The sequence below is a fragment of the Palaemon carinicauda genome, chromosome 27 (assembly GCF_036898095.1).
Source record: "Palaemon carinicauda isolate YSFRI2023 chromosome 27, ASM3689809v2, whole genome shotgun sequence".
NCBI classification, from domain to species: Eukaryota; Metazoa; Arthropoda; class Malacostraca; order Decapoda; family Palaemonidae; genus Palaemon; species Palaemon carinicauda.
This window is the reverse complement of record NC_090751.1, coordinates 69,837,509-69,850,360: the sequence shown is the minus strand read 5'-3', so window position 1 is coordinate 69,850,360 and position 12,852 is coordinate 69,837,509. Positions and strand designations below refer to the sequence as shown.

General features: G+C 38.1%; 1 protein-coding gene across 10 annotated transcripts in view; it reads right to left on the bottom strand.

Moving 5' to 3' along the window:
• The window catches only part of LOC137620755 (protein lingerer-like), a 283,036-nt gene that overhangs the window by 15,955 nt on the left and 254,229 nt on the right, over positions 1–12,852 (bottom strand). The window lies entirely within an intron of this gene.

Here is a 12,852-nt window from a genome sequence, read left to right as displayed (position 1 = left end):
GAATATAAGTTAGTGTAAAAAATTGAGACAGAAAAAGAACCAGAGAAGGGCTGTTTCCCCACATTTTTATTACTATAAGTAAAGTGAAGATCATGTTTGCTTATGCCATAATTATAACCTTTTCTTTTTTTATCATCTTTTTATGTACTGTGCTGTACTTTAATACTCTAAACTTTATGTAACAAGTTTGAATGAACTACTACAGGCTGAGGGTATAACAGTTCTCTTGTGCCTGAGCTGTAAAAGGCAACGGTGTCAATGCTTTCCAAGTCAGCAGTATTATGATTCATGAAGAGGAAGTGGTCAGTTACATTGAACATGATTGGAATCCACCCAGCTCACCTAGTGTCTGAGTAACAGCTTTCTATTAACTTTTAAAATCTATTGTTCTCATCAATTAATCATTGACGGCAAGAATTTATGCCTAATACAGTACACCATTTTGTTCTTGTCTCATCTTTCCTTTGACACTACATTAATTATTAATTACTAATCAATAAAGATCAGAATAATTCAATCAAGTGCATTACTGTAATCTCCTGTCCATCCTTATTACTTGACACCAAAACACAACCATTTTCTGTGAATTTTCTAGAGTTGACTTTTACCATATTTTAGGTGTCCTAATACACACTTTTTTTTACTGAAAAATTACCCCCAAAAACATCCTGCGTCTTACCACTAGGAAAAAGTTGTATGAAGGAGTTTCACACGCCTTGAACACTCAACTAATGATATACAAGCACTCAAACTCACGAGCTATAAAATATACCCCTACAGTAATCATTCATAGGTAATAATCCATTTATTTTTTATATTGAACTTCATTAGCAAATTATTTGTTTGTTTTGGTAATCAGCTGATGACTCAACATCTCGCTTCTACATGCAAACATGCCAACTAGTGGTCTTGTAGCAGACGACACTATGACAGTTGTTTATGCAGTATACAGGTAATGCCCGACTTACGACCTATGCGACTTATGACGATTCTACTTTACGACAGTTTTTTGCAGGGTGATGACGTCACAAGTCTATCAGAAATAGTACGCTAATAGGACGAATATTTCCTTGGAAATATATTTTCTGGAATAGAAATAAACTAATTTATATTAGTAAATTGATATTTCCTTTTATTGATAATATATAGTATCCATTTTTAGTAAAAAGTACATTAATTAAAGTTTTAATATCTGTCGCGTTCATATTATATGTCTGGTGACGTCATATTACCGGCGGAAAGCGACCCGGCAATACAGTGATTTCCTTCTAATGGGCTAACGAATAATATTAGTATTACCATTATCGAAATATAAAGTAATGATACAGAGTATTATGTGGATCTGTGGTTTGTTGTGAGTACTATGTAGCGTAACTTTGAATCTATGCTAGTTTTATTTAGACTAATCTCTAACCATAGATCGATATTTATTTAAAGAAAGTACACTAAAAGGGCAAATATTTTTTTAAAAATAATATATTTCTTTTTACATAATGAAAATAAAATACTTTTGGTTGGCAAATTATTTTCTTTTTCATTTCTTGCGGGGTGGCGAACCGAACGATTTCCTTTCATCGTGTTACCGAGTAATCTTATTACAGTATTCCCATCATCAAAACACTGAGTAATGATATCAAGTGTTTCAGTGGTCTGTATTAGTAGTTATGAGAATAGTACAACATATCGTAAATCAAAAAAAAAAAAAAATAGTCTGATGAAGTCATATTTCTGGCAGAAGGCGAGTGGCAAATCAAGATATGTTACCATTACCCATAACCGAAGCATCGAGTAATAATACAAAAAATTTCTAATAATGTTCAAAGAAATATGAAGATTTATTAGTGAATCCAAAAAAAAAAAAAAAAAAAAAAAAAAGTGAGAGAGAGAGAGAGAGAGAGAGAGAGAGAGAGAGAGAGAGAGAGAGAGAGAGAGAGAGAGAGAGAGAGAGAGAGCTACAACAATTTCGCGTGATACCTAATAAGACAAAATGTATGGAAACTGATTTCCTGTAACATATTGGCGCTGATGTAATATTCATCATGAAATTATTTCTAATAAGATAAGAAATTATAAAATAAAAATATTGCCATTCGTATGTACGACATATTTTGATACGGTAGGTAGCAGCACTTTCAGATCAGATGATCATAACCAAAGATAAAAAAAAATTTAAAGTAATTCTTGACTGGTAAAATGCTTCCAAAGTTGAAAAATCGAATACAAAAATGCATTAATAGAGCATATGATATCCTATGAAACAAGAAAAAGGAATAATGACAGTCAGTAAGACAATATTGATGAAATATGCTCGAGATGATTGCCGAATCTAAATGCATCATAATAACTATATGGAAACTTCTTTTTTAGTTTGACATATGACGAAACCGACTTACGACGCATCTCTCGGTCCCAATCTCGTCGTAAGTCAGCGACTACCTGTATATCTATTTTCTCATGTTATTAATATTTTGGATAAAAAAAATTGATAATGACTTTCTTGCTCAAGTCCCGAAATAATACACACACACATTTGATGAATGCGACCTTGGAAAAATCTTCTCTCTGTTAGTAGAGTGTAATATTACCAAGTTAGCAGAAAAGTAACCAGACCTAGTCAAACAGTAGCAAAAGTATTCCACCTAAATAAATTTCTTTTTATCAACAATTACATTTTATGTGAAAATTTGGAGGCTATATGTGGAATTTGGGAAATATCACTGGAATTTTACTTCTCTGCTAAAATTTGATTAAGAACATTTGGCAACACTGCTCCAAAGCAAACAACATTTGAAACACCAAACACTATGACTAAACATGAAGTTGTACAGTAGTGGAAACTACAACTGGTTTAGTAGTTTCTTATATGAATATGCAATAAAATTGGGATAATCGGCATATAGCTAATTAATATTAACTTGCACATTTCATGATACACCCAAAATAAGAAAAGTTACTGTGACAGACAAAAATCATACTCGAGTCGCTGACTAGGAAATGTCTAGTCTACCTGCTGAATTTCACGCATATCCGATGCTTATTAACAAAGTAGTTGGAATTCTATTCTTTTTCACTCATTACTAATTAGCGAGATAGAATTTTGGGCAAAACACTCAGGAGATCAACAGATACTGACACTCACAATGTACCTACAGTACCAAGTTTCGTGAATATCGGTTCACAAATAACGGCGTGGGTAAAAAGTGATAGCATACATACCAAGGACATGAGTAGTGACTCGACATGACTTCAGCCTGTAAAAATTACCTATACTAGGAGCACCCTTGGGTGGGGTATCAATTAATGTTATTCCCATTCATTCTTAGGGGAATATTGATTCGGTACTCTAACACAGTTTGGATCTAATTACATTTGATGTCCAGGGTTTTCAATAAGGTTTGTTTTCAGATATTGTTTTAAGTGCTCAAAATTTAAAGAAATAGAACAAGTTTCTTGTTTGTTGAAATCCTTCTTGAATATGATATTTACTGTGATATTGCAGGTCCAGTGTAAAGTTACATTTTCTTTGATCCATGTTGGGTTGAGGATAATTATATTGTTTTGAAGTACTGTACTATATTAAATTTTGAATGTATTATCTTCCCAACACTTTACAATGGCAGCTTAATTTGTACTCATTAACAGTTTGATAGACTATTGTGATTGTTTCCTGGTTTTGCTATTGGCCTGTCAGCATTCTTTCAAAAGGCTTCTCTGTCCATGACAAGTTGGTTACAAAAATTACTTGTCATTTGGTTATAAAGGATAAGTGTTTGGTAAATTCAAGTGATATATTCAAACTACAACTGAGCTATTACAAGAAGAAATTATAAAATCCAGTTCTTTTATTGTGTACAGTTTGATGGATATCTTAAGAAGTTTTAAAATGATATTTTCATAATAAAATAAATTTTTACCCGCTGGTTATATAAGAATGGCTATAGTCCCTTGGACGCTCCGCAGAAATTCGAAATCTCGTGGCAATCGCAGATATGCCAGGTGTACACTAGCGCCCTGGCGATAGATAGGCCAAACTATTCCGATTACTTCAGACCTTCCAAAATTTATTCTATTATGAATATATTTTAAAACATAAAACTTACCCGCTGGTTATATAAGAATGGCTGACTGACACCCTTGGTGGTGGGTCAGAGACAGCAACATGATTGGAAATTCACTTAAAGAGTTAAATATAACCACTTAAGAGGTTTGTACCTGATAGGAAGCTGACTTCAATGGTTCTCTGTCTCATTCTGTCTGCTATCCTTACGAGATCCAGCGGGCCACTCAGGGGGCTGAAGATCTCTATGAGCTGTCAAACGGTTCAATAACCTATAACTTGGACAGGACCTCAACTAATACCCTTGTTCTGGGTGCTCTCTAGGAACAAAATGACCACTTGACTAAATCACAGATTGCAGAAGATTGCCGACCAATCTTCCCGTACAATCATAAAAACGTATATAAAAGTTCCAAGAGAAGAACAAGGGTACTAGGAATTTAGGGAAATATAGTGTGGATATTTCACCTACTACTGCACTCGTTGTTACGAATGATCCCAAAACGTAACCGTCCTCATAAAGAGACTGGAAACGGTATAAGTAATGCAAGGCGAATACAGGATTACGATTACCCCTTCAACAGGCTGTATGCACGATGCTTTGCAGAGAACAGTTTGCTTAAAAGTTACAGAAGCTCCCACAGCTCTAACTTCATGAATCTTTACTCCTTCGACAGCTCAAGATCTGTCACACCACAGTGTGAAAGAGCCTTTGTAATTAAAGTCTATACGAGATGATAGAGCGTTTTAGACATAGATAGCGCAGGCTTCTTGACCGTGCACCCAAAAGCTTTGAATAGTCTCTTAACTCCTTTAGTCCTGTCCTGATAAAACTTCATCGTTTTAACCGGACGAAAAACTCTCCTCAACCTTTCACAAACCATATTCAAGAGGATAGTGATCTCGAAAGATTTAGGCCATGGATGAGAAGGACGTTTGTTAATGACCAAGAATCCAGGTTGCAAGGTGCCTATGGGTTATCCATTCTGAAATCCATGTTCTTGCTAAAAGAGTGAACTTCAGTGACTCTCAACTATTGCCAGACTTACTCAGAAAAGTCTCCAAAGTTAGACCTTAAAAAAGAAAGCAAGCGTAAAGGCTCGAATCTGTCATTCCCGCGGAATTCCAGAAAAAAACTTCTAAATTCCAGGCTGGCGAATCTTGCTGACGCTTCTAAGTCATCTCAAATGATCTGAGAAGATCTATAAGGTCTTTATTTGATAGATCCAATCTCCTGCGTCTAAAGACAGCTGCCCGCATACTCCTGTACCCCTTGATGGTCGAGGAGGAAAAAATGTGTTTTCTTCTAAGGTCTAAGAAGAAACAGGCCACTTGTGTTCTAGAGTTACTAAATGAAGAGACTGCTTTAGCTCTACACCACTCCATAAAACCTCCTATTTGGGCTGCAAAACCTTGAGGCAAAGGTCCTTTGTACAAGCGATAGCCTCAGCTGCCTCCTCTGAACAACCCTGTAGATCTTAGGGGTTTTCCGAAATAATGGAAGCAGCTAGACCTAAAGCTTGATGATTTAAAATAAAGCGTTCGTGATCCTGACACGGGGAAACTGACTGATGACATGCTTCCAGCATGCACCCAGCATGGTCCCAGCATGAGTCCAGTATGGTACCAGCATGCTGCATATGCTCAACATGTCGTGAGAGAGAGTCAAGATCTAGATCGCCTCCCGAAACGCGTCCAGATCGGTCGCAAGAAACCGATATTGAAGCTAGGCTTGTTGAAAAGAAGCATCAACAACGTGAACCTCATGCTGTGAGGTTAAGACCTGATCGCAAGTAACCAGCGAGTGTTCAACATACTTAAAGCCAAAAGCTTGACGCGAGGGAGCGTTAGCTGCGTGGCCAGAGACGCGAAGGAGAGACAACAGTCTGTCTATACTGCTGTGAGAAAAAGACTTGACTGTATGCGTCTAGCATGCGACCATAATGCCGCTTGTGCTTGCAATGCCGTAAGGTGTCAGCGTGCTGTATGCGTTCACCTTGCCATGTGGATACAGCGCTCTGTGTGCGCCCCGCCTCTTGCAAATCTACAGTGTGCTGCGAGGAGGCGAAAGCATCGCGTCCGATCAGTGGCGCAAACAAGCAACTGTTAGTCTATCATGACGCGGGAAAAATGTGACTGACCTTATCCAGCATATGTCCAGGCTGAAACATGCATCTAGGTTGCTTAGGATTTCAGATTGACCAGTTTGCCGAGAGCTGTCCGTGCGTAGCATGCGTACGCATGAGTAGTAGTCGCGTGTCCCGCAGACCGGGAAGATGAGACAACTTGTTGAAAGGATCAACTTTGACTGTCAGCGTCCAGCATACGACCAGACTGGCGTCGGCGTCTGCCGTAAGAGAGAGACCAGACTGCTACAAGCTTCTGCTCTAACGCTTCCCATAACACGAGCATATCTCTGCAAGGAAGCGTTGTTGAGCATCGGAGAACTACGCTGTCTGATACTAACGGAAGATCGTTTCTTTGGCCTATGGTAGTCCTTAGACTCTTAGGAGAAATTTTTTCCCCCGAGAATCGTAAACGCTAAAAAGAGATGAAATTGACCTCTATTAGCTAAGACCAAACCTACACTCGCGGGGCAGCGAGTGCGCCAACTCAAGCGTGAACGATGGCAGTGAGAGATCATCAACTGTAGTCCCGTGAGCGACCTGGGAAAGTCCTTATGACATTTCCAGCGCGCCTTGTGCGCAACCTGAACGTATCCAATGCTGCGAGATACCATCAACAGTAGTCGCTAGACCCCAGAGTTAAGTACTAGACATTCCCCCAAAACTGGGGGAGGAGAGGAAGCGTGAACAGAAGCAAACTGAGCACCTTTTCTCTCGAAGAACTGCGTGTCTTACACGATTTTGGTGCTGACACGCCGCCTTCTTTTGAAAAGAAAACCTCCGGCGAACATCAGTTACTGCAGGATAAAGTTATTAGAAAACATACGACTCCTGAAAGGTCTTGGACGCATTGGTTGGTGACTACCAAGTCTAGGTTTTGTGTCCTTCGACGAGGACAAACTCTTTCTTCCCTGAAAGATTCCAGAGGAAGAGCTAGGATTGTATGAGACTTGTCTCACACGCTCGATTGCTTCCAGTTTAAGCATCGCGACACGCCTGCTGCGAGGGTAAGTCCTCTTCGCGTGCGTACATGACGAGTAACTTCCCAGTCTGGTAGACAGAGAAAACACAGAACGCCATCTTTGTCAGGGAACTGCGTCCTATTAGCAGAAAAAAGTTACAAGATCTGTGATACCATAGCGTTGACGAGCTGATCGCTTCAAGACATTCAAACTTCGCTCTTCTCAAGAGACTATGTCACTTGGTTGTGACGTCATAGTTCGATAATCTTATGCGAAGAAAAGAGCTTTACTTCATCATTCCAAAGCAGAGAGGGAACGTCTTGGACTGCATCGACAGGATCACTCGGTGGAACATAAGTTTAGCGCACAAGGTCCGCGATGTACCTCAGCCTACCGACTTTCCTTCTCCCAGGGGTTGGGAAGTAAGGAAGAGGTGTCGGACTAGGAGCAAGACGAACACGAATAAACACCTCCTCCAGTGCACTGTGCTATGTTTACGAGCCACTGAACAAGAGCGTTTTAAACCATAATACATTAAATCATAAAAGATCTGCCCGTGGTGGGAGATATACTCTTATGCTCTATTCTCATAAAGGCCTTAATGCACTTCCTGCTGTTGCAGCTGCAGGCGCTGCATTAACCTCTACAGTAAGGTTCGTTACTTTTCTGAGAATGATTTAATGTTTATTTATTTCCTTACTTCCACACTGAGCCATCTTTCCCTATAGGAGCCCTTTGGGTTAAAGCATCTTGCTTTCTCAACTAGGGTTGTAGCCTGGCTAGTAATAAAAATAAAATAAATAGAGACACCTTCAACGTAACAAGCGAAAACTCTGAAGTTGGAACGAGGAGCAGCATGTATAAAATAAAAGGGAAACTCTTAAGAAAAACTCACGAATTTCTGAAAGTTACTCCCTTCCTCCTACAAAACTCTATCCTAGTAAGAGAAGTCTTGATTCCTAGGAGTCCACTCCTCAGGATTCTGAATTCAGACCTCAATGCTTAGAGGTTTTAATTCTAGTTCTCCCAACCAAGAATTAGCCCAGCAGGCCTTGGTCCGAAAATATAAAATCTTTCTAGTTAAGATTTATTTCTTAATATAGCGCCTGGAGCAACAATGTCCCAACGCTAGACGGTCATGGTCATGTAGACATCAAAGTCTATTGACATAGGTAGCGAAGCGTCCACACTGATGCTGAAGCGTCCACACTGATGCCGACGCTCCGCTCCGTTGACGCTCGCACCGTTCCGCTGACGCTTCGCTCAGCTCTGCTGTCTGTCATGTCGCTTGGTAGCATGCTCTGCTGCCTGGCGAACGTCGGCACGCCTGAATAGACTTATACTAGGCGCTATGAGCGGTCGGTTGGCGTTGAGCAGATAATCGAAGCGATGCATCCACCTTCTCCCACCGATGAACATTGCGGCTGGTAGGCCGCCAGTGCGACAACGAGTCATCACCGGAAAAGGCACGTAGCATGTGCTACTGCGTCAAAACCGGAAACATGACACCCAACCGCACTGCCAACGTCAGGCTGATTAAGACTGCATAAACGAAGATATTTGCTGTTTATGTCTAACAGCAAAGATCAAGGATCAACCTTAGGCGAAACGTATGCAGCATTATCTTCGTCGATCCCATAGCGCTTCCCACTGTCGGGAGACGACACCTATCAGGTGGACGCGGCGGCACTACGTCCACGGCGCATGAAACGTAACACACGCAGAATGAATCTAATTTTGTCTTCAGTTTCGCGCCTGAAGCGCGCGTTTAATGTTAGAAAACACTATTACCTCGTCTTATCTATAGCAAGGGTGAGCGTACTGGGGATCGACAGAAAATGCTCGAGAGGACTTCTGTTTGGGTCTTAAAAGACTGTAATGCCCGGCTACCCTCTAGATTCCTTTCGCCGTTCGACTTACCTTCTCCCCTGGGTCCGGGAGCTTGACAGAGGTCTAAGGCTAGGATAACGACAGGTCCGAATAGAAGCACCCTCCACTGAATAAAATTCACTGCCTAATTTAGCACTACAAAATTTGCATTTTACTCTTTGGTAAAAAGATATTTTCACAATTATTGAAAACCAAAGTATAAGCTCTCTCAAACGAAATGAACCCCGTAGAGAGAGACTTACAATTCTGTCAATGGTTTGAATGGGAAAGCAAAAGTCACTGAATCCCATATAAATGCAACAAAATATTAAACATAAAATATTACCTTGATAGATATAAGAAAAGAATATCTATAAATTAAAATAAACTCTTAAATTAAGGGGTTCCAATAAAAGGCGAATTATCACCCGTACCCATTGGAATATCTACAATTAATATACGAACAATTTTAGTATTCCAAAAAACCACCAAGTAAACAATGATACACAGAATCGTGCGCTGCATCGATTGTAAAGAATACTGCGTCGTATAAACATTAACTGAACTGTAACTTCCTTTAATCTCTGACTAAAGAAAAATACCGAAAGGACCAATTAATTACAAAATAACATGTTCCTTTTATATAGTACAACTTGAAAACTTGAGTTGTAAGAAGAATGTACTATTCATAAAAATTGCTACAAAGAGATATCGTACTAGCGTAACGATACTGACAACTGCGTAACAAAAATAAACTGAACGCTAGTTAATCTTTGAAAACAGATCGAAGATTCTCTAAAGAAAGCCTATTAAAAGGATAAAATTTTCTTAAAATAACAAGATCCTTTAATTTAATTTAAAACTTAATACTTCAAAAGAAATACACTTATCATTCTTTGTAAAAAAGCAAGTCAGACTTTTAGCCTACGTCATAAGGCTGTGACGTCATTAATGGAAGAGATGTTTACATCCAGCCCTTATGCTTTTGTGAGGTTTAAAATATGTTGAAAAACCTTCTAATCCTACCTTTTAAGTTATAAACATGTGATCACAGATCAAATAAACAAATAAGCGAATGCCAGAACCAGAAAATTAGGTATACATCACCAAAATACTTCTAAAATCCAAGTTAATCACGAAAGAATTCCAACACTTCTTGCTCGCAAGAGCGCAGGGAAGGTTCTGAAGTAATTGGAATAGTTTGGCCTATCTGTCGCCAGGGCGCTAGTGTACACCTGGCATATCTGCAATTGCCACGAGATTTCAAATTTCTGCGGAGCGTCCAAGGGACTATAGCCATTCTTATATAACAAGCGGGTAAGTTTTATGTTTAAAAATTCATAGCACAGGCTTCCAACAACTGCTAGGGGAAATCATCCCTTCCAATACTCTGGAAGATACAATAATTGAACCACTGCTATTTTCAAGTGTCATGAGAGATAATATACAATGCAAAGGTAGATATTAGATAAAGGTATAAGTTAAATTTGAGATGTAAATAAAATGGGTCTATAAGAAAAAGGATGGAGAAAAAATATGGAATTCTACAAGTGGTACGACACTTGTAGCGTCTTATAACACGGTATATACTTGTTTCTTACACATTTTAGAAGTGGTCTTATCCACTCTTCACAGTGTTTCTGAACGGCCCACTATATACCATGCAGTTCAGTGTAATATATATAATTACACTATTGGATTTGTTTCTCGTTGAAGTGTTGCCAGTCTTTTGATGTCATATAGTTAATCATATAACAAATTAACAAAGCATTTTTATGGTAAAAAAGAAATTGAGGATTTTAAAAGCTATCTTAGCACTAATTCGTATTCAGCGACTCTAGCGTGATATTTGTTCTGACATAGTAACTTTTCATATTTTGGGTGTATTTGGAAATTTCCGACCCTTAACCCCCAAGGGGTTATTTTTTTCCCAGCACATTTTGCAGTATATTATTTTGAAATTGCTCTAACAGCCTTAATTTTCGTCATAGACAGGTCAGGGTGGTCTCATTCTCTTGGAAAATGCCTGAATTTTCTCAAAAAATTATCAAAAAAAATGAAAAACAAATTTTTATAGCATTTTTTTGCAAGGACGTACCGGTACGTCCATGGGGGTAAAGGTATGGCTTTTGAGAAACGTACCAGTACGTCCTTTGGGGGTAAAAGGGTTAATTAGCTGCATGCCAATTATCCCAATTTTATTACATATTCACATAAGAAACCACTAAACCAGTTAAAGTAGCCACTACAAGTACACATTCAGTGTTTGGTCTTTCGTGTTTCAACAGTTCAAGTGTTGTTTACATGAAAGCAGTGTTGCCAAATGTTCTTAATCAAATTTTGGCAAAGAAGTAAAATTCCAGTATTATTTCCCAAAATCCTCATATAACCTACACATTTCCACACAATTAAATATTGATCAAAGAAGTCTCTAGAAATTCTTCTACGTGGAATAATTTTGCTACTGTATATATGACTCTAGGTCTAGCTAATTTTCTGCTAACTTGCTAACACTGCACTCAACTAACTGAGATGTTTTTCCAAGGTCGTATTCAGCAACTGTCTTTTTGTATTATTTCGGAACTCAGGCAACAAAGTCGATATCAAAATATTGCTTTATAACAAAATATCAACGAAATATAAGAAAAATAAATACTGCATAACCAACTATTATATCATCTGCTAGGAGACCACTAGTTAGCATGTTTGCTTGTAGATGGGGGTTGGCTAGTCATCAGCTGAATACCAAAACAAATAAATAACTTGCTACTCTATTTTATTAAATGAAGTGAAATATGATAATAAAGGAATTTATTACATATAAATGATGATTGTAGGTTTATGTTTTAAGTCTGGTGAGTGTGAGTACTTGTATGTCATTAAATGGTTGTTTGAGGGTTGTCAAAATCCCCCTATACAACTTCTCTTAGTGTTAAGACGCAGGGTGATTTTTTTTTTTTTGGGGGGGGGGCTTTTTTTTTCAGGAAAAAAAAAGTACGTCTTATGACACGGGAAATACGGTATCTCTTTCCTTTTGAGCAGATGCCAGTCTGAATCCTAAATTGGGACCATAATGGATACACCAATATAAGAAATTTGCTATAAAAATAGCTCGAGGACTAACCAAAGATAAACTGACCACACAATAGGAGAATATGAACAGAGAAAAAGAAGAATCAGAGGTAAAATTATCATACCATGGAAGACTATGCATTATAGCAAAGAGAGCGGAAATGGTGGAGCATGCTTCAATGTAATAAAGGTGATAAAGATGAGCAAAGGTAAATTATTGTGGTGAAAAAAGTAAATAGACCTGAAGGAATTTAAAATTACAAAATATAGTAAATATGAAATTTACTGTAAACGAAGTTGTACCATAAGTATGTACTTTCCAGAGGTAGAATATAGGAATAATTTATAGCAGATGGTTTTGGCATAACATGAAGAGGTAAGGGCAGTTATGCAGATTAGTAAAGCAGCAGATATAGCAATAGCACGAATGTAATCCAAAGGCCAAAATAAAGAAAGCATAGATGTGAACAAAGTTAGGCAAAGAAGCGTGTGAAGTAAATGAGAATTCTTGGAAATCTTTTCCCTTTCAATGTATAAAAGGAACATACAATAAGAAAATATTGACTATGATTTATAGAAGAATAGAAAGGCTTTCCTAAGTGATATGATGTTAATATATGGACAACAGAACAAAGCTACCAGCAAAGAAACGTAAAAAGTTATGAAAAAATAGTGTAAGGAAGGTGGTAAAGGAAAAAAGATAGAATTGACAAGGGAGGAGCTGCATTAAAAGATGTTAAGAGATCTCAAGTAATTTTTTTTTTTT